General features: G+C 40.7%; 1 protein-coding gene across 1 annotated transcript in view; it reads left to right on the forward strand.

The window, feature by feature from the left end:
* Window positions 1-19,162, forward strand: part of socs2 (suppressor of cytokine signaling 2) — a 267,878-nt gene that overhangs the window by 40,704 nt on the left and 208,012 nt on the right. The gene's annotated exons all lie outside the window — the stretch shown is intronic.

A 19,162-nucleotide genomic window follows, 5' to 3' on the forward strand; every position in this document is an offset into this window, starting at 1 on the left:
ATCTTTTGTACATGATTGGTTGACTCCATTCAGTATTGTGATTAGCTAGCAAGACACCGCCCACTTCACACAGGGTGTGATTTTTTTTACATAATTGTACATTTTGGAACTATATTTCACTCACTTTTGCCTTCAGAAGACGTATAGGTAGACGTATATCCAGTCATTCTTTGTTTGTGCTTTTGCAGATGCAGGCTTCATGAATGACATTCACAAAGCCTATCAGTGATCTACACAGCTACTCATTCCCTAACACATTAGCATTCCGTAGTGTGTGTGTGTGTGTGTGTGTGCCGGCTTGATCAGATATAATGCACCACAAGTGATTGGGTGTGCTGCTCACTGTGGGCCGCTTTTGTCAGTTTTCCTGGAATCCCTGGAGGAGGAAAGGTTCACACTGATATGCAATACACTTTCCGGGTCAGCCATAACACAGCCAACAGCCCCACAGTGTGCTTATGGTTGCTACTCTTCTCACCGTATGAATAATTCCTCAACAGCCTGTATCACGGTTGGGCTCAGCCCAGCCACAGATCAGCTTTCTGTTTGTTTCAAAGTTTTTTAAGGTGGTCTGGTTAGGTTTTCTCGTGTTTGTGTGAAACGTGGTAATTGATAGTGGGCTTGTGGATTTTCCTTTTTAACAGTTTATTGTTGCAAAGTGTATTACAAAAGTGTTTACAGTTTCTATTATGAGAAGGGCAGAAGGATAAAGAAAGCAGTTCCTGTGCATTTTGTTAGGGTATGTCATGGGTGTATTGAGGTCATTTAAACCCAAGGCCTTGGTTGAAGTCATTTTTTAAATGCATACAAAGCTGGCTTGCTCTTTTATTTATTTTAAGCAGTTATTTTTTTTCTCTTTGCTTTTTGTAAAGTAAAAAAAAAAAAGTGTAGCGTAGGAGTGTAGGGCAGGTATCTTCCCAGGTCCCAAACTTACAAAAATACATAATGAACAGTGGTGTAAAATAACGAAGGACATTTACTTAAGTACTGTACTGAAATACAATTTTGACCGAGGCATTTTTTACTTTACTGGAGTATTTCCAAATGTCAGTACTTTTACTTGTACTCCACTACATCTCAGAGGCTAATGTTGTACTTTTACTCCACTACAATTATTTGAAAGCTTTAGTTACTAGTTACTTTATAGATTTTGATTATTATTACAAAACCTACATTAACCACTTCAACCCTATATACAGTTCGGCCATTTGAAAACAGATCTACAAGCTCACAATGCGTCACGATTGTAGGGGGGTAGAGAGCTGAAAGACATGCAACACATGGCTCCAGCTGGAATCATTGCAGCCACATGGTCGGCACGCTATCCTGTTTCTTTTTTTGTTGCATTACACAGTGGTGGAAAAGGTACTCAGATATTTTACATTAGTAAAAGTAGCATTACCACGATATAAAAATACTCTGTCACAAGTAAAAGGCTTGTGTTCAACATGTTACTTGAGTAAAAGTACAAAAGTATAGTTATCGAAATTTACTTAAAGTACCAAAAGTAAAAGTACTAAAATGTTTGAAAATAGCAGATCTAAAAGCTCACAACACGTCGCGATGCGACGCGTTGTGAGCTTGTAGATCTGATATTTTCAAATAGCCTATGTATAAAATAGGGCTAAAGTGGTTAATGTATGTTTTAGAATATAATGATGTATATCTGCAAAGTAACTAGTAACTAAAATTTTCAAACAATTGTAGTGGAGTAAAAGTATAATATTTGCCTCTGAGATGTAGTGGAGTAGAAGCAAAAGTATTGGAAATTGGATATACTCCACTAAAGTGAAAAATACCTCAAGATTGTACTTAAGTACAGTACTTGAGTAAATGTGCTTAGTTACTTTACACCACTGGCATTACAAGGTTTGGTTTTTCTAAGCTGGTATATGAACTGCTAAAACATAAAACACAGCCCAGCTGAAGTCACGCATGTGATGCTTTCTCATGCGAGTCCTAGAGAGTTTCCCAGAAAGCTGTTAACTCCAGGTTTATATCCTCTTTCTAAGAACCTCTGGGAATATACGGAGGGCCTTTTCTTTCTCTGCCAATTCTCTCTCTCTCTCGCTCGCTCGCACCAGCCAGCCAGCGAAGTACAGTACTTGAGTAAATGTACTTAGCTATTTTACACCACTGGTTACATGTTAGATTTTGATGAATCTTTTGGAGAGGGAACATCAATTGAAACATGAAACATAATTGTGTCTCCAGCCTTGACAGTAAATAAGGCTGGCTGAAAGGTAAACAGGGTCAGAGGTCAATCCCATGGTGGACTTAACCAGAGAGACTTAAAACTTTAAGGAAGTAACCGAGTTAACGGCCTATAATAAGCCACCAGGTTTCAAGTAGTTAGGAAGCATTTAGGAGGGTAATGCTGAGCAGACAGGCAGGGTCATTGATCTCATAATAAACCGCCTTGCCCTTTAACCTCCTATAAGAGCAGAGACAAAGATAGACAAATGGCTTCTCCATATCATAATGCATAGTAGCTAGCTGTGGTGGAAAGTAACTAAGTACATTTACTCAAGTACTGTACTTAAGTACAATTTTGAGGTACTTTTACTTTACTGGAGTATTTCCAATTGTCTATACTTCTACTCTACTCTACTCTTCTACTACATCTCAGAGGCAAATATTGTACTTTTACTCCACTATTATTTGAAAACTTTAGTTACTAGTTACTTTGCAGGTATAAATCATATAAAACATACATTCACCACTTTAGCTCTATTTTATACTTAGGCTATTTGAAAATAGCAGATCTACAAGCTCACAACGCGTCGCGACGTGTTGTAAGCTTTTAGATCTACTATTTTCAAACATTTTAGTACTTTTACTTTTGGTACTTTAAGTACATTTTTTATACCAATACTTTTTTACAGTACATTTTGAATTCCGGACTTTTGCTTGTAACAGAGTACTTCTACATTGCAGTATTGATACTTTTACTTGAGTAAAACATTTGAGTACTTTTTCCACCACTGTTTATTGAAGTGTCCTTGAGCTCTATGCCTGCTCATTAATACATTCATTGATTCAGTGCATCTCCCTGAATAGAAGAGTACACTAAAGTTATACAATGTCAATTGAAGGTCCCAAAGATAATGTGTCCAAAGTTCTCAAATGGATCCTGTTTTGAGCCATTTATCATGCTCTATTTCGGTCATACTTGAAAGGCAGATTTTGATTAATCTTTTGGAGATGGGATGATGTAATTCGTGTAATTCTGAGCCCCATGATAAGACTTGCACTACAAATAATGATTAAACAATAGACAATGACATTCTTTGAGTACCCAGAGGAGCCCAGGGCTATTGGAATCTTGTTCACTTTTAAGCACCATTTGATGTTTCTGGGTTTGATAGTTGGATTTACCAAGGACACATTGTTAATAGACGGAACATGTGTCTATGTAGCAGAGTAGCCCTGTCCAGTTGGGGAAAAAGTAGGGGAGAGCCGCCATGTTTGTAACGCGTCATGGTTGCAACAAGCATGTTTTCTCTTGATTGGTCAATTTTCTCATAACGTCATCACATCAGTATGTGACCAGTGCTGTAATGAACGTGCCCAGGAAGTATTTTCATCCAGACTAGAGAAAGTTATCGCAGAAAAACGGATTTATCTTAAAGTTGGTAAAAAAAATCACCTTGAGTATCTTTGGTCTACAAATATTTCCTTTAATGTTGTCGAGCTAAAATCCACATGGTTGTCTGCATGTATCTGTTCTTCATCAGTTTACATCGTTTTATTACTCTATGCACGTTAGCTCTGTTCTGTAAACAAAGCCAAAGCAGTGGAGCACAGAGCGACCCGATTGTAACACCCATCTGTTTAGGTGTAATCAATAGATTTTCCCATGGAATTTACTCAAACTGCTATCCCGGTAAGATTTAATAAATTCCTTACGTTTGATACATTATCTTATCACATCCTTGGTATGAAAACAATGTAAAACAGTTGCTTGAAATGAATATAATTGATTTAAGCTGAAAACGATTTGTTTAATGCCGTTTTTTAGCAGTGTTACTTTTGTAACTATGGCTGTTACAATTAGTCTGATAAGCGCTTAAAATGTAACGTCGGAACAGCGTCCACTTTCGGTTTAATAACTCACGACCTGTTTTATCAATTGAAAAACTTTAAGTGGTTTATGATAGCAGACATGTGTAGGTTCTTTGCTTGAAAATATTACATATGTAGGTAAAACGATCGCCGAGTAAAAGACCGAAAGGTGAAAAATGTTACAATTGAAGCGGCCCTCCCCTACTATATTTTTTGTTTAAAAAAAAAGTATCAATACTGCAATATAGAAATACTCAGTTACAAGTAAAAGTCCGGAATTCAAAATGTACTTGAGTAAAAGTACAAAAGTACTGGTATCAAAATGTACCAAAAGTAGAAAGTAGTCATTATGCAGAATGTCCCATTTCACAGTTTTCAAAAGTATAAAATGTATAAAAATCTTTTGAAAAAAAGCAGATCTACAAGCTCACAATGCGACGCATTGTGAGCTTGTAAATTGGCTATTTTCAAATGGCTGAAATGTATATACTGTAGGGCTGAAGTGGTTTTGTAATAATGATCAAAATCTACAAAGTAATCTACAAAAGTTTTCAAATAATTGTAGTGGAGTAAAAGTACAATATTTGCCTCTGAGATGTAGTGGAGTAGAAGTAAAAGTACTGAAAATTGGAAATACTCCAGTAAAGTAAAAATACCTCAATTGTACTTCAGTACAGTACTTGAGCACATGTACTTAGTTACTTTACACCACTGACCCTGTCTGTAGCCTAATATCGCATGGATAGGGTGAGCCATAGAGTTTTGATGATATATGATGGTGTTCATCGTTTGTAGGTGTATGAATATAACAGATATGTATTAAGCATTTTCGTGTGCACACTCACAGTGGTGCACAAACTGTGGGTCACGACTGAAGGCTTGGGTTGTGGGGGTTATCTATTGGATCATGGATTACATGAGCAAAGTAAGGACAAATATTCAAGTTAAAATGTCATGTTTAAAAATGCTGCAATACCGGTAAATAATGTCTATGTTCTTAAACTGGATTAGCTGATCATACTGCATGTTGTTCATGCATTTGTTTCTGAACTTTGGTGTGCCTTGAAAAACCTGACAAGAACTTGAGTTTGCCAGAGGACCATTTTTGGTCAAAACATGTTACTTGTTTGTCCTGAGTGTACTGGAGGGGAAAAAAAACTCACGTGTTTTGTTTTAAGTGAACCAATGTTAAAGCCTTTTGCCAATTTTCTTTTTTTTTGTGCAAACACAGTTTGGCAGTTTTGAGCATCTCTGTCTCCTCCTCTATACTTCCCATTGATGGCGCCTTGAAAAACCCTAAATGTAGAAATTACCCGTGGTGTAAAGTAACTTACAATTTTGAGGTATTTTTACTTAATTTCTACTACAACTGTCATTGATTTGATATGCTGCATGCCATGAGTGTACAGTGGTATTTTCTCAAACTTAATTCAGCTAATCAAAGAGGAACTGTGGTCATAATACAACACTGTTTGAGAAACTAGTTGAAAACTTTATAGCAGATGACATTATTTTAATTTAACAATCCAAAGTCACAATAACAGCCAATGTAATCACGGTCCCCTCACGTATTAGAAGGACAATATCAGTCACCAGAACCAGGGACGGGTGTTTTCGATGAATCTATCAGGGTTCAAATGGAGTTTGAAGTTACAATGGGTTTGTAACTTCAACTTCTCACATTTCACCTCTGTCTGATAAAATGTGAGAACCAAATACTAATAAGAGTTCAGATGACCTTTTAGAGTTTAGATGGAGTGCGAAAATGTTCTTTAGCAGGTTTGAACTCTAAACCGCCGGTTTATAAACCCCTGTCATATCGCTTGAAGTTGTGCCACAAAGGAATGGAAGATTCCACCTTAGCCCGTGGCACTTGGCGTAAGCACTTGCCCTAGCCTTGACAACCTTGCAGGCTTATGCAAAGGCTAAAATTTAATTTAGATGGCATGTTATGTAGACAGATGCCAGTTCATTTATAGACCGGGCATCCTATAGTGTGTATAGTTTCAATGTACAGATTATAGATTTTGATATTATACTGTTTAGACTGATGATAGGTTTTTGGTTTACCTACGATCCTAGATTACTATTTCTGCGCATTTGATGTATTACCTCCTTGCTTACTGTACATCACTCTAAATGCCTAAATTGTAAATTGTACGATACATGTGAGAACCAAGTGCTTAACTTTGTAGAGTTCAGATGACCTTTCAGAGTTTAGATAGAGCACAAACATTGTCCTTAGCAGTTTGGAACCCAAAAACTTCCATTTATAAACCCCTATCTTGCTGTTATTGAGTCGCTTCATCAGCGAAGTGATGAAGTAGTCAGGTTCACTATGTAAAAAAATATACTTTCGTTCAAAATTTGTGGAGATTAGCAAAACTATAAAAAAATGTAATCTTCAGAACATAGGGAATCCATAAATCTATGTTTGCATTTGCACAGACACCTGCATGTCCGCCATATTGGACATTAAAAATGTGTGCTACCTTGGCTTCTAGACGACATAGAAAGTTAATGTTTTCTGGGTCAAGGAATCCAATAGAGACCTAAAGGATTGTGCACAGGGACTTGCAGCAGCGCCTCCTAGGGGATGGCCATGGAAATGCAGGTTGACTATGTTAGAAAATATACTTTTGTTACGAATTTTTGATTAGCAAAACTATACACTTTTGGAATCTTCAGAGCATGGGGAATCCCAAAATCCTTGTTTGCATTTGCACAGATACTTGCATGGCCGCCATATTGTATGTTCAATAGGGAGCACATAAAATACATAGTCTAATTTGTGCTACCTTGGATTCTAGACAACCAACCTTAATTAAATATGTTTTCCAGGTCAAGGAGTCCAATACAGACCTCAATTTAGTTCTCAGGATTATAGAAAAGCAAGAAAACAAATGTAATGTAAAACATAGTGTTTATAGTTGTGTAGTATCAACACATCATTGACTTTACAGGTTTACAGGTGTAAAGAAATGGGTGAAAAACTCCATTGTTTCTGTTGTTTTCAAAGAGAAGAAAAGAAAAGAAGAGGGGGGGTCAGGGAGAGCAAGGAGAACAATCTAACAGTAATAGAATTAGAAAACATGTCAAGGATATACAAATGGCATAAACCAACAGATACAGTATGTACATGAGGGTTAGACATAAGGTGCAAGGTGGTGACACTTTGGTAGGTCTACATTAGCAGCAGGTATGTACATGAGATTAGACATTAAGGTGCAAAAAGGTGCGTATGAACGATTGAACTATATACATACAATACAAGATCTATCATTCAGGAATATTCTTTTACAGCTCGTCATCACTGTCTGGGGTGTCATTTTCAGCATTACAGACCGTCTGCGTTGTTTTCGCAGTCACTTCCACACAAACAAAGTTCTGTGCAAGCCAAGTTGTGTCCCCTGCATGAACTTCTCTGGGTTGTGCAATGGGTTTTGCACTGACATATGACCACTAACAGAAACTAACAGAGGAAGGCGACCTACAGTAACACAGGAGGTGAATGATGCATTGGCCAACTTTGTATGATGTACTACCCAAATATAACAAGCATTCCTGACCTAAGGTGGCATCTGCTTTGCAAACATCTGGCATAAAGCAGCAATTTGCCTCCTACAGTTGGTGCCCTTGAGGAGCACATTGAACGTGTGCATGATCAAAGTAGGGTGTGGTGCCAAGCCACTGTGATGTGAGTCTTTTTGACCCACTCAAACATGGAGCCATGGTGAGATACTACCTATACCACCATAAAGGTTCCTCCTGCACCACAGGCCATTGTAGAGTTGGTCAGATGTCAGTGCAAAACCCATTGAACAACCCAGAGATGTTCATGCAGGAGACACAACTTGGCTTGCACAGAACTTTGTGTGGAAGTGACTGCGAAAACGACGCAGACTGTAATGCTGAAAATGACACTCCGGACAGTGATGAAGAGCCGTAAAAGAATAGTACTGAATGATAGATGGTATTGCATATAGTTCAATCTTATAACTCGTCGATACTGTCTTTGCACCTTAATGTCTAATCTCATGTACATACCTGCTGCTAATGTTGACCTACCAAAGTGTCACCACCTTGCACCTTATGTCTAACCTCATGTACATACTGTATCTGTTGGTTTATGCCATTTGTATATCCTTGACATGTTTTCTATTATTTCTGTTCGATTGTTCTCCTTGCTCTCCCCGCCCTCTTTTTTTCTTTTCTTCTCTTTGAAAACAACAGAAACAATGGAGTTTTTCACCCATTTCTTTACACTTGTAAACCTGTGGTGTAATAAAGTCAATGATGTGTTGATACTACACAAATATAAAGACTATATTTTCCATTCACATTTGTTTTCTTGCGTTTATATAATAACTACATTGAGGTCTTTATTGGATTCCTTGACCTGGAAACATTTAATTAAGGTTGGTTGTCTAGAATCCAAGATAGCACAAATTAGGCAATATATTTTATGTCGTCCATATAGAACAATATGGTGGGCCATGCAGGTATCTGTGCAAATGCAAACAAGGATTTTTGGATTCCTCATGCTCTGAAGATTCCAAAAGTGTATATTCTTATCGTAATCTAAACTTTTTAACGAAAATATATTTTTTTAACATAGTAAACCTGAATTTCCCTGGCCATCCCCTAGGTGGCGCTACTGCAAGTCCCTGTGCACAATCCTTTAGGTCTCTATTGGATTCCTTGACCCAGAAAACATTGGATTAGCATATTTGATTAACTTTCTATGTTGTTTAGAAGCCAAGATATCACAAATTATATATTTTATGGTGGCCATTTTGAACGTCCAATATGGCGGACATGCAGGTGTCTGTGCAAATGCAAACATAGATTTTTGGATTCCCCATGTTCTGAACATGAAAATAAAGTATTGTTTTGCTAATCTCCACACATTTTGAACAAGAACACATAGTGAACCTGACTAAAGTGACTGCTGACAGTATTTTGTCACCGTCACTTAGTATAGTAATACTTTACTATTGTTGCAATAGAAAAGTTTCTCTTTTTGGCCAGGCATTTGTGCCCCCCCCCCCCTAACCCCTGGGTACAGGCCTAAATGCTTGACCCCCTTCAGGGAGGGCTGAGGGGTTCTTGTGGCTGTTATGCTGCGGGGGGCATTTTCCATTGTGTGGGTCCAATTATTCGCTTGTAGGGAAGGGTCATTGCAAATAAATATAAAGTTATTCCGGGTGATCACCTGTATCCTATAATGAAACATTTCTATCATTTTGGTCAATATATAATATAAAATGTTAAATATGTAAATATAAAATGCCACATTTATGTAGCGCTTTTATCCAAAGCACTTTACAGAGTGCAAAACACTGAACATCTCCAACCAGCAGTCCACAACGTGTGGCAGGTTTGGCTGAAGTGGAAAGACGAAAGCCCACAGGAGCACTGTTGGAGAAAGCTGGCCTTTTAACTCCCTCATTCAATCAGCCAAGCACACCTGCAGCCCATCACTCTCACACACACACACACACACGCACACGCACACGCACACGCACACGCACACGCACACGCACACACACTCACCATGCAAGGCACAAGTTAATGTGTCAAATATTTTTTTTCTCTTTCATCATTTTTTTTGTCTCTGTAATGACAGAAAATGTATGTCTCTCTCATTGTGATCATTTATTTTACTTTCAGTTATAATTTTTTTCACAGTATGTCAGAAACGTAATGGTCATTGTCTCTGCCATGCCGGAGAGTTTTTGCCCCTGGCCATCCATATGTCCGTCCTTCCGTCCGTCCGTCCATGTGTCTGGGAGCAGCTAATCTCTCAAGACAGAATAGTTTTTCTTCTTTGTTTTACCGAACGGGTTCCCAGATTGGTGAGCGGCTAATCTCTGGCACTGTTGGACCAATCGGCATGAAAGATCGCACACACTCCCAGGAGGCCAAGGAAGAACCTCTGCCGCAAATGTTTAAAATCAGCCTAATGGTGGTGCTATAACAGGCCTATAACTCTAGACTAGAGTTTTCCCCATTACACGGAAAAAAATAAAACTCACACAAATTGGTACACATTAGATTGCAGATTCCATTCCAATTGGCTATGACTGCCTTCCAAAGTTTGCAGGACCAGGGTAGGTAACCTGGCCTGGCAGAGACCTGCGCTCCAAGCAGTGTTGATTTTGACAGCAAATTTGATTTAGTTTTAGTCATAGTCTTTTGATTCAAATTCCATTTAGTTTTAGTCTAGTTTTAGTTGACTAAATATCATCAGATTTTAGTCGACTAAATCTACAGTTGATTCAGTCAACTAAAATGTAGTGGCGTCGTAATGGCTGATTTTACACTTGGTTGCATGCTGACATATCCGATCTACAAGCTCACAACACGTCACAGCGCGAGGTTGTAGATCTGCTATTTTCAGAGCACCCGAGCACAACCAAACATAAAAAGACTTGTCTTTTAGTTCTACTGGATCTCTTCTCCACTAGTCCCTCACTAACATTTTAGTCTAGTTTTTATTTGTTGACAAAATTTGCCAATATATTTACTCTTAGTTTTAGTCATCGTAGCTTAGTTTTTATTTAGTTTTCGTCAGTGAAAAAAGGTAGTTGACAATTTTTCGTCTTTTAGTCGACGAAATCAACACTGGCTCCAAGGAGCACACTTTTCTAGTTCACTTGTGTTCTCTTCTCTCCCATGTCACTGTGAGGCTTCAGGTTGGCTTTCTGTCCCGCGATCTGCTACAGGCCAATGTTGCAGTGTGCGCGTGTGTGTGTGTGTGTGTGTGTGTGTGTGTGTGTGTGTGTGTCTTCCAGAAAAAGGTGAGAAACATTCTTTCACTGACTGCGCATTAAATCTCTCTGAAAAGACTTTGTGGTCTTTTACTGTATATGTGTCTGTATAGTGGTATTACATCAGCCTATTATTCAGACGCTCTGGTATGTGCATCCTTGTAAATCACTCCTCTCAACTACAGTCTCCAGTTGCAGTCCCTGTAATTTAGCTTACAGCGGAGGTGGTATCTTATGGTGACAAGATAACGTCCCCAAACCCCACAAAGCCCAACTCTGTGACCTCTTCTCGGGGTAAGTCTATATTCACAACCACTTTTTTTTGTCATTTGTGGACCGTTGTTGTTTCCGGAATATGGTGACAATCTAAATTAAAACGTGCACAACGGAGCACCGTGGTTAGAATTAGTAAGGTGGTTATATAATCCCACGTTCTGGTTCAAATTGGGCCCAGGATCCCCCCCCCCACCCCCTCCCATTTCCTGTGCGTCTGCACTGTACTGTCAATAACTGCCTTAAAACATTTGAGGGAAATAAAACAACACATCTTTGTCGTGGTGTGATAGTGACAGGGCCCCATGTTTTATCAGGGGAGTTCAACATTTGCTGATATCCATTCTAATCTCTCTATTGCCCGGAGCTATTTATAACCTCAAAACTGAGGGAGCACAAGGAGAGAGAGAGAGAGTGTGAGAGAGAGAGAATACGGAGAAGACAGGGAGGGGGAGGGCTGAAGGAGTTAGCAGAAACGTTATGCAATGCATTTTTAACCCCCCCCTCCTCACACACGTGTGCATGATGCACGCGCACACCACACGAGCGCGCACACACACACACACACACACACACACACACACACACACACACACACACACACACAGACACACAAACACACACACTTTTGCTAATTTGCCCGGGCATGCGATTTAACACACCACTGGGAGCAGATTCGTTCTTTTATGTGATTTTTACGTCACCAACACTTTTCAAGTATGAAATATTTTGGTTTAATTTCATGCTGGCCTTTGAAAATGATGAGGAAAGATTGATGGCTGCTTTCAGCAGAATGCATGTAAATGAATTCCTCTCCCTCTTGCCTCCCATAGCTTGTTTTCTGAGCGCCACGCCTCTACGAAGCTCTGCTTCCCAGAAGAGCATCTGCCTTCTGGGTAAAGCACGGTGCTACAGCACGTCTACAGTGTGTGTCTGATGCACACACACACACACCAGTAACTAAGTACATTTACTAAAGTACTGTAATTAAGTTTACATTTGTCGGTACTTTTACTTACTGGAGTATTTCCAATTGTCTGTACTTTTACTTCTACTCCATTACATCTCAGAGGCAAATATTGTACTTTTACTCCACAACAATTCTTTGAAAACTTTAGTTACTTTGCAGATATAAATTATTACATTATAAAACTTACATGAACCACTTTAGCCCAATAGCCGATCTACAAGCTCACAACGTGTCGTATCGCGACGTGTTGTGAGCTTGTAGATCTGCTATTTTCAAACATTTTAGAACTTTTGCTTTTTGTACTTTAAGTACATTTCGATATGATTGATTGATTGAATACTTTATTTAGAAAGACATGGAAACAGAACATGGAAGTACAATTCACAATACAAGGTCAATACCAATACTTTTGTACTTTTACTCAAGTAAACTTTTAATTCCAGACTTTTACTGTAACAGAGTACTTCTACTTTGCAGTATTGATACTTTTACTTAAGTAAAACATTTGAGTACTTTTTCCACCACTGGCGCACACACACACACACACACACACACACACACACACACACACACACACACACACACACACACACACACACACACACACGCACTCGATTACGTGTGACTGCCTCTTTTTTTAGGCGTAGACACACATACCAGAAGTGCACTTACATGACTTCACATTTGCATAAGACGTTCGCAGAATGAGATAAGTCTGTTGAAACGTATGTCTTATTTTACGGTATGTAGGCAGATTCATTTAACTTCCATTTAATTTGAAGCAACAGACGGAGTCCCAGGCGAGAAGTGTGCCTGCACACACACACACACACACACACACACACACACACACACACACACACACACACACACACACACACACACACACACACACACACACACACACACACACACACACACACAGATAATAATCCTACTGTATATACTTCATCGTACGATGAAAAGATTGCTGATCTACAAGCTCAACGCATCATCGTGTGACGTGTTGTGAGTTTGTAGATCGCAAAAAAGAGAAGAAAAAAATAGAATTAATATCGCGGTAAAAAATATATTGTGGATTTTTTTGTTGTTTTATGTAACCAAAAATGACATGCCCAAAATAGGGATGCCGGGGTTAAAGTGACCGAGCAATGGTACAGAAGAGAAGACACACAGACGAGCCCCCTCGCTCACAAACAAACACCAGTTGGAAAAGCCATGTTGATTAGCACCAGGAGGTGTCTTCTTACAGGGTTGAAGGAGGCCAGCCAATGAAGACAGGAATTTCTGTTGGGATTACCTAGTGCCTGCCCGTTGCCCAGAATGCACCAGCACATGGAAACGACTTTCTCGGAAGCTTGATTAGACGGAAGTGGCAACAGGCCAGTGGGCCCGGCACCTGACACACTTTGTTGAAGCCCCCCGCACTCACACACACACACACGCACACGCACACGCACACGCACACACACACACACACGCACGCACACACACACACGAACACACAAGCGCGCACACTTGCTGACTCATCCGTTTCTTTCCCCCATATATCATTGTGTTGTTATGATTCAGTCGGTCGCATCCTATTCTGTAACGCAGTGGTTCTCAACCAGTGGTCCGGGGACCACCAGTGGTCCTTGAGGGGGGTTCCAGGTGGTCCCCAACTAAATGATGGAGAGAGTTGGTAGCCAAATGGACCCTTATAGATAGCAGTTCCTGTGCTGGAAAATGTGCTATAGTGGGTATGGGAGGCGGTGAGCAGATTTCAAGCACAAGCGTCCCTATGCTGGGCATATCGTAATAGGCGAACATTCGGTGAAAATAGGCGAACCTTCGGCCATAAAATGACCCCGGTCAATGAAGTGGGGGGGGGGGGGGGGGGGGGGTGGCATTGTCTAATAAAGAGGAGCTTTTAGATTCAGGGCGGAATTTGACAGGGCTCGGCAGTGATGATATCTGGCCCCAGGAAATTATTTCGTAAATCATTTACAATATTTGACAGCCCCACATAATAGGCTATAGTGATTCTCAGAGTGGAGTCCGGGGACCCCTAGACTGGTCCTTGAGGGGCTTCGGGGCCCCCAGCTAAATTGTGGTTTGGAACTAAATGGACCCTTAAAAGGTCTGTAACTCCGGGTCAAATAGACTACGGGGTCCTTTGGTTCCATGTGTATACTCTCTGAGTTATGGGGGTCTGTGACCTAAATTTGCATTCCAAACTGGGGATCCTTTTACTTATTTTTTTTTAGCACTGTGTCAAAACAGAGAATTTACTCCCACCTTAAGAATGCCTTTATGCATGTTTGGAGTGAATCACAGGCATGTGTTTCATAATGTTTCTCTCCATATCTAAGAAGAGACCTTGAGCTCCTTATTCAATGAAAGAGCTTCTTTATCTCAGTTCAAGAGGGAGTATGTTTTGTCTGTCTCCAGGTGCTCTTTTTTGTTTTACTTTTTAATCAACTAAATGAGGCCTTCATAAAATGTGGCCTTCACCAAATGATTACCCCAAGTATTATCTGCACCTGTGACATTTGATTACACACACACCTCTATCAGTATGCAGTTACGCGGCCCGAACCACGTGGCACCGCCAATCCGACTGATATGCCCATACATGGGGATCTCTGTATCTGTCAGTCCTGCTCCCTTTTATGGCCATAATATGGAGATCCCTGATGTCATCAGTATATGCCCATATATGGGCATGCCCCTTTTGTGCCCATAAATGGAGCTGACTGATTTGTTTGCGGCTGATGCCATGACGACACATTGAGGTTAGACAACACACTCCATATTTGGGCGTAGCTGAATGGGGACATGAGTGTGACGTCAGAGGTCCGCCGGTTGGCCAGCCGGTCCTCAATTAAGACCGGGAACGCATCCGTGTCATTTTAGATTTCTTTGGCTATTGAAAAATAGCCGATCTACAAGCTCATAGCGCGGCACAGAGTGCCGCGCTATGAGCTTGTAGATCTGCTATTTATTTTTTTTATCGTGAAAATGTGTGCAAATCTTTGAGCATATATATTTTTAAAGCGAACATTTGAAACTCAAATCTTTGCTTTTCTGGGGGTCTTAATGGGTTAAAGGTACTACACCATGAATTTTAACTTTTTCTTCTTTTTTGTGTGTTTTTGGTCTCCCCTACCTCTCTTCTATCCTCAAAAATACCCCAGTTTGAACACTCAGGCTTTCACAGCAAATCTGGGGTTTTCTGTAAATTGGTCTCAAAACAGGCCAAACTGATTTGGTCCCTGACGTGACGTATAATTTTTGTATTGTTTTATTTTTCTTGTTTTTTTCTTATTTTTTATTTATATTTTTTCCACACAGAACCAAGAGATAAGATGCATACAAACTGGCTCAATAGCGCCCGTGCCAAACAGGACAATGTGGTATGGCAGGTGAAAGTGCTTTATAGGCCAGAGAGAAGTTAGTTGGAATGAGTATATCTGAGGCTTGATTTAGGCTTTAAGGCTTTAAGCCAATTGTAATATACTAGAAGTTCGGCCCACTACGCGGGCCGAACGTCTAGCCCCCACGCAGCACCCACTTGGCAGCGCCCACTTGGCAGCGCAGATCACTGGCCGGCGTAGCGTCATGAGGGCCAGTGGGGCAATGGCCCGGTTAGTGAAGCACCTGCGTGCCACGTATAGCTGGCCAAACTCCTGAGAAAAATAATAATATATATATACATCGTGGGGGTACAAAATCATGGGATAAAAAAATCATAAAAATAATACCCAGGGGGTGTCTTGGGACCCCCACGAAACATCGCGGACCCCCGTGAAACATCGCGGACCCCTTCGGCTGTTTTTTTTTTTCTTCATGAAGGTGGTTGCTTGTTTCTGGCGCACATCTGGCAACACAAACCTGTCTGCTTGTCCGTCCCCCCCAACGTGGCAACCCGGATGCCGTCTCGGTGTTGTAGTTTCCTCCGAGGTGGAAAGACTGGTGATGCGAGGTTAGTGGTGTTGTAATCTCTCAAGAACAGATTCTGCTCTGCGTTGGAATCTGTCGTGAAGGTTCGTCATAACATGTACGCACTGGGCTACAAGTGGGCGTGCCTTCAGATCAGGAAGCAGGCCGCGCTTTACCCAATCAAATGTAGTGGGCGGGATTCACGTGTCCGTCGATCCTTCCCCCTCGAAACAAACCCAAACTAATTTAACAATAGCGTCCGCGGAGCAGACAAAACCACGGAAAGATATTCACATTTTAACTTACTCTTTCATCATAGAAACAAGTGGGCTTATAACCAAAACGATCCATGTTCTCTGGGAGAAGTGGTGTTAGTGTTCCGTGTAGAAATATTGTTAGTGGGAGTAAAAACATAGTGGCACCACCACGGAAGTGAAAGGCTGAAGGCAGACCAAAACCCCAGTTTCCTTGCGCACGGGTGCTACGTTGTCATTGTCCCAGAGCCAAGATGAGATAGTACAAACAGCAGAGGGCGCTGTTTTTCATTCTCATCTTGGCTCTGGGTTCCCAGATTGGTTGTGTTGTTAGTGGCTGCGTTGAGACACTGGCGTGTTTTGATTAGCGTGAGTGTGGTGTGATAGAGAGACATGAGCAAAGTGAAAGCAACGGCGGGGGTTGAAGCGCTGCATGGTGTTGGTTTAGGTTTCGCTGCTCGTGCGCGCGCATCCAGGCAGACACAGACAGACGCAGCCACAAGGCATCAGCCAAATTCTCTGCGGCGCATGCGCAGTTTGCCAATTGTATATATAGATAGGATAGCAATTAATATATTGATGATTATTGTATAAGATGATCTGTCAAAGTTCCAGATCTTAAATTAGCCTTTGATTGTGTTCTGGCCCATCACAATTTGCCCGAGGCCAAACTTGCTTGCTGACTAGCGTTGCCAGATTCTGTGAGAGAAACAAGCAACCAGGTCTAGGAAAACCAGCCCAAAAGAAGCGACTGTGGGCCAAATGAGTACTTTAACATGTACATCAGCTATTTGAAAATAGCAGATCTACAAGCTCACAACGCGTCGCGATGCGACGCGTTGTGAGCTTGTAGATCGGCTATTTTCAAATAAAATCTTGCGGGGAAATTATAATAAGCAGATCTGGCAACCCTGTTGCTGACCCCTGCTTTGGGAGGTTAACTGACACCGGCAGAGCGCATATTGTGAGGCAAGCTCCCCGCGTTCCAGGAACTGTACAAAAAGCGGTGTGTGGTTAAAGCCCAGCGCATCTTCAAGTACAAGCACCACCCCAGCCACAAACTGTTCAAACCCCTATAACGACTGCGGCCGGGCAAGGAGGCCTACCGCAGTATCGAGAGCAGCACTACCAGGTTCATGAACAGCTTCCACCCGGTAACGTCAGAATTCTGAACAGGGCACCCTAGCCTGTCGTCAGGCTGGTCTTGGACTTTTGCTCTGCGTCTTGGACCTACCAGTGGATTATACCAGGGACAATTAAGTGACTTGGACTTTTTCTTTTGCTCTTCCTCATGGACCTACCTGAGGATATATCAGTGTCAGTTTGTGGACTATGCGGTCGACACACGCTGACACTTTGCACCTTAATCCCATGTACAACTTTTGGTTTTTTTTCTCGCACCTTAACTAACGTCCATAGCATATCACCTGTACAGTATGCATCTGCTGCTATGCTCACGCACCTTTATGTCTTACCCCTCAGGCACTGTGTAAATATGTAGATCATTTGTTTGTTTTCTTTGATTGATCTTTCGTTCTAATGGATCTCTTCTCCACTAGTCCCTCACTAACATTTTGGTCTAGTTTTTATTTGTTGACGAAATTGTCGATATATTTAGTCTTAGTCGTCATAGCTTAGTTTTTATTTCGTTTTCGTCAGTGAAAAAAGGCAGTCGAACATTGTGATTTTGAAATCAACACTGGTTGTATAAAACTTTGCTCTTCATACAGAGCATTCATTTTTCCTGCTGGTCCATGTTCTCTTAACTGTCACGGTCTGAGTCAGGGCAGATTGTAGGACCCAAGTGCAGGAGGAGACAGAGGCTGAACAGGTCGATTCAAAGTGTTTAATAACTCAAAATGTAGGAATACAAACAGGAACTGAAAACCAAGACAATACTACACGAAAGATAATGAACAAGCACAGACATAGTGCAAACACAGGGCTTAAAGGGCAAGACCACTTTGGTAGAGGTTTGGGTTGTGTAGTTACCTTGCCATGATGTAACTCCAAAGGTGGGCAAGAAATAAAAAATAATTGCTCCATTGATTAGAAATTGATAATTCAAAATATGCTCCCCATTGACTTACATTGTATGGTAAAACAGCTCTCAAAGTCACTCTTTTAGCACGTAAACGAACGCAAACAAAGTTGATTCAGACAATATAGAACATCACCAAACCCAGTACTGTTTTCTTTTTAAATAAAAATGTCAACTTCCTGTTGATTTTGCCATTTTTAATAAGTAGAAAACCTGGACTGGATCCGCGGATCCAGATCTTCAAATAGTAAAATAAACAGGAAGTTGACATTTTTATAAAAAAAACAAACAGTACTGGGTTTGGTGATGCTCTATATTGTCTGAATCAGCTTTGTTGTGTTCATTTACGTGCTAAAATAGTGACTTTGAGAGCTGTTTTACCATACAATGTAAGTCAATGAGGAGCATATTTTTGAATTATCAATTTCTAATCAATGGAGTTACATCATGGCAAGGTAACACAACTCAAACCTCTAACAAAGTGGTCTTACCCTTTATATAGACAGGGAAATAATAAGACACAGGTGAACTCAACAGACAATCAACACTGGGATAGGCTGAGGGACTAAGAGGACACAGGAGGAGAACAACTAGTAATCAACAGGGAGGTGAGACAAGACAGGTAACAGTAACTAAGCAGAACAGGAAACATACTACAAAATAAAGGAACACAAAAGCAGGGCAAAGGCAACAACAGAGTAACAGAACACAATAGGAACGATACAACAGAAGTCCTAATAAGTCCATGACCTTATAAGGGCAGACAGGTCCAAATAATAAAGACAAAGTCCAAGGCCCGAGGAGCGGACCGTGACACTAACATGGCTATACACACGGTTTGTGTTCTGCTGTGTGAGTTGTA

This window comes from Gymnoscopelus braueri, assembly GCF_963280865.1.
Source record: "Gymnoscopelus braueri genome assembly, chromosome: 23".
Taxonomy (NCBI): Eukaryota; Metazoa; Chordata; class Actinopteri; order Myctophiformes; family Myctophidae; genus Gymnoscopelus; species Gymnoscopelus braueri.